This window comes from Lactuca sativa, chromosome 8, assembly GCF_002870075.4.
Source record: "Lactuca sativa cultivar Salinas chromosome 8, Lsat_Salinas_v11, whole genome shotgun sequence".
In the NCBI taxonomy this organism is placed as follows: Eukaryota; Viridiplantae; Streptophyta; class Magnoliopsida; order Asterales; family Asteraceae; genus Lactuca; species Lactuca sativa.
This window is the reverse complement of record NC_056630.2, coordinates 213,676,174-213,681,104: the sequence shown is the minus strand read 5'-3', so window position 1 is coordinate 213,681,104 and position 4,931 is coordinate 213,676,174.

Here is a 4,931-nt window from a genome sequence, read left to right as displayed (position 1 = left end):
AGTTTTTTTTACCTAAATTATTTATTTAAATTTGTAAAAGAAAAAAACAATTGAATTTTATAATTCAATATTTTTTTCTTATTTTTCTTATAAATTCAAAATTATCGAATATTTAGACTTTTATATTTAACTTTTTAAATAAAAAAATAAATCCATGTAAAACGTAGGTCTCATAATTAGTATATATATATATATATATATATATATATATATATATACACACACACACACACATTATTAATTTATTGCTAATAATAATTATAAATTGGTTAATGATATTAAATTAATGTAAAAACTAAATTCTAATCATAAATTAACTAAAGTACAATATTAAAATATAATATTTTACTTCTGTTTGTAAAATTATTACTTTTATTTTTTAACATATTATAGTTAATTTTTAGTTTAAATATGTTGTCGTATGTGAGTAATTCTCATTTTAAGGCCACAACTTTTGTATAATTTATGATTTTATGCTAAATAGTTAAATTATTAATTTCAATATAATATTAAATGGTTGACTTAAATCAAAATTTTGAGTTAAAACTTGAAAAAAAAACAGAGACTATTTTATAAATATTTAAAAGTTATAAATTATAGTGTTAAACCTCAATTGTATATTTAAATTAACAAAAAAAACCATGAAATTGTTCTTTATACTCATTAAGAATTTTCAAATAACTGTTTATAAATAACTTACAATAAGAATAATTAATAGTAATATTATATAAAAAATTACAATGTTATATTTAAAAACAAACAATGTTTACTGTTTTAAATAATTACAATAAAATAAACTAACAATATTCATCAAATAAATTTTAAAAATGTTAGATTATTGAAACCAAATTGAAATAATTAAAAAAACAAATATGTTATTTTAAATAACTTACAATAGCAATAGCTAAAAGTAACATTATATACAAAAAGTATATTGTTACATTTTAAAACAAAAACAATGTTTGATATTTTAAATAATTACAATGATAGAAATTAAAATCTTCAGCAAATAAACTTTTTAAAATTAATTAATTATAACAACAACTATAAATATCATTAAACTATATATCATATTTAATTTTATTCGTAGATAACCTGCAGTTAGAGACAATTGACACAATTAGTATTATAAAATTTTAAAAGATGTCTACATCATATCATCAAAGGAAACATTTTTCCTTTCACCACATTTATTTGAAACTCTCATGCATTTTTTCTTCAACCACATTCATTTGAAACTCCCATGACTATTCAATTTCTTTATAATAATAATTCTAAGTTGGTTAATAAGGTTAAATAAATATCAAACCTAAAGTGTAATCATATATAAACTAAATTTCAATATTAAAAGAATATCTTTACTTCTACTTACAAAGTTAGTTTTTTTTTTTTTTTTAACTTTTAACATATTATACTTAATTTATTAGTTTTAATATATTGTTGGATGTAATCCATTATCATTTTAAAGTTATAGTTTTTGAATTTGTATAAAATACTTAAATTCTTAATTTAAATAAAACATTATAGGGTCAAGTTAAATATAAATTTTAGTTGAACCTAAACAATCCAAAAAATAGCTTGCAAATAGTTAAAAATGATAAATTGTAAAGTCTTTCTTAGGGATGACAAAATTGTACCGTAGAAAACCAACCAACATGTTACCAACCGAACCAAGAAACTTGGTAGCCAATATATTTGGTAGCCAACATGCTTGGTTGGTAGTACCGTACCAATTGATCAATGTTGGTACGATAATGGTACAAAAATTGGAATACCATGGTAATACCGTACCAACCAATTCATTTGATATATATATATATATATATATATATATATATATATATATATATATATATGTATTTCAACTATTAATTGTATTTAGTGTTTATAGTTTTAATAATATTATATTAGTCATTTGGTCGTATTAGTCAATAGTTATTACCACGTTAAAGCACAATATTAAAACGTTACTTTAGCGTTACTTCAATAGATTTCTTTTGTAAACTGAAAGAACTACGTAACTAATTTCTATACTACACATCAAAATCCCGATGTATTTTCTTATTTTTAAATCTTATAATAAAAAATTAAAAGAAGTTGGTATATACCATTACCAATTTGTATCAACCAAACTTGCTGGTAGCCAAATAAAGTGGTACCAAGTATGATTGGTACGGTATCGGTAACAACTTTTTTATACCAATTATAGTTGGTACGGTACACGGTTTAGAGAAAAATGAATTGGTACCGTACCAATTCCACCCCTAGTCTTTCTAATAATGATTATAAGTTGGTTAATAAGGTTAAATAAATACTAAACCTAAAGTGTATTCATAAATAAACTAAATTTCAATATTAAAATAATATTTTTACTTCTATTTATAAAGTTATGTCTTTAAACTTAAAAGTGATAAATTGTAGTTCTAAATGTAAATACTAAATTGTAATATCAATTTAACTAAAATATTTTCTAAAGATATTTTTATAATCGTTAAAAGTTTACAATTAAGTAGCTTAAAATAAATTATAATAACAACAATTAAAAATAACTATATATAAATGATTATATTGTTCCCTTTAAAATCAAAAAACAATGTTTGATGTTATAAATAATTATAATGATAGAAACTAAAACATTAAACAAATAAATTTTAAAAAATTAATTAACAATAACAACAACTATAAAAAATATTAAATCATATATTATATTTAATTTTATTCATGAGTAACTCGTTGGTAGAAGTCATTCAAACGATTGAGATTATGCAGTTATAATCGATGTATATATTATCATATAATTCAAAATAATCAATATATTATATCAATACAGCATACGAATTATTATATAAAATTTAAAAACAATGCTATTGTTATATTAAAAAAAACATATATTATAAAGATTTCAACTATATAGGTGTTTATACGCAACGCGCGGACATTCGTTTAGTTATTATATAAATAAAAAACAAGGTTTATACCAACTTATTATAAGATTTATTATATTAGAGCTAACAACAATGTCATTGATATATTTAAAAACATATATTTGTAAAGATTTCAAATACATTGTTATATTCTCTGCAACGTGGGATATTCGTCTAGTGTACTTATAATAGATGCATTTTTAGATGCACCATTTATTTGAAATCCTCATGACTATTTATCTTCCCCTAATAATTGAATTTATTCACATCAACAATAGTTAGAAATAACATAAGGTTATAAATTACATTGCATTACCTTATATAAAATGTCAACTAAATAATTTTTAAATTAATTACACATAATCTTAAAAATAAAACAAAATCAGGAATTATATTTTGTTTTATTTACAACAGTCGCAAATAGCGGCCATTAAATTATAAGATTTATTAGATATTATCATTTTGTTCAAAATCATTACAGTTTTATATAAAAAAAATAATGTATAAATTATCATTTTAATAGTCAATATCAATAAGCTAATTATTTTCAACGTGTATAGTCAATATCAAGAAGCTAATTATTATTATATTTTTATTTACAATAGTTGCGAGTAGCTGCCATTAAATTATATAATTTTAATAGATATTATCAATTAGTTCAAAATGATTACAATTTTATACTAAAAAAATTAATGTAAAAAGTTTTTATTTCATAGTCAATATAAATAAGCCATCTATTTTCAACGTGTAGTTGCCTAATTTTAAGTATAAAATTTTATTGTGTGCAACGCACGGATATACGTCTAGTTTCATTATCATATATCATAAATACTTATAAAGCTAACATTTTTTCTTGAATCTCATGCATTTGAAACCCCAATTTTTTAACTTTCTCAAACCACATTCATTTGAAACCTCCTTTTTTAACTAATGCAACTCAAAAGTTTTCTTAATTATGATTTACCACTCACTACTAGAAAAACAGCCTTTTACGACGCTCATTGCGCGTCGTAAAGGGCTCAGAGGACGCGCAAATGCACGTCAAGGAAGGCCATGTCATAAAGAGAGATGACGCGCTTTTGCGCGTTGTCTATAGACGACGCGCATTTACGACCCGCAATTACGACGCGCGTTTACGACACGCAATGCGTATCAAGAAAGGCCCTGTCATAAAGGAAGACGACACGCATTCGCGTGTCGTAACCTTACGACGCGCGTGTTAATGACACGCAATGCGTATCAAGAAAGCCCCTGTCAAGAAAGGCCATGTCATAAATGAAGATGACACACATTTTTGCATATCATAATTTTAAATGTTTAAAAAAATATATTTATAGATTTACTAATTTTCAAATTAAATTTCCATTTCATGTCTCATAATAGAAAATAAAATACCATATACAAAAAATATAATACATTGCACAAAAGTTAATGTCATACAAATAATCATTCCAAAAGTAGACAAATGGATAAATCTCAAAGGGATCAAAAATATTTTTTTCTTCTAATAGAACTTATACACAAGAAAGTACTGAATTTGCTATTGAAATTATATACAAGAAGAAGGTGTTTGAATTCAGAAAATGTCTTAACAACTGAATTGGCCCTGGAAGCTTGTGGTTTGACTGCAACTGAGATAAGGATACCATGTTTACTCTTCTTAAGCTTACTAAACAAACTTGACAATAAGATAATATAAAACTGAATTATTATTAAGATTAAGCCACAGATGCACTCAAGCTATACATACCAATGGTGATGGTCTTTCATCAGCTGCACGTGGAAACCCACTACCATAAAAGAAGTATAAAAAAACTGCTTTATTCAAAAAACTCAGATTACTATTGTAATCATAATAAAACACACCGATTATGTATAGTTTTATACCAGAAGTGATCCAGATCATTGTTTTAGTAATAATGAATAAGAGAGGATACATTACTTACTTTAGACTGGAATAACTCATCGAGATCTTTTCTTAAGTTGTGATATAGTTTAGCCAATGAA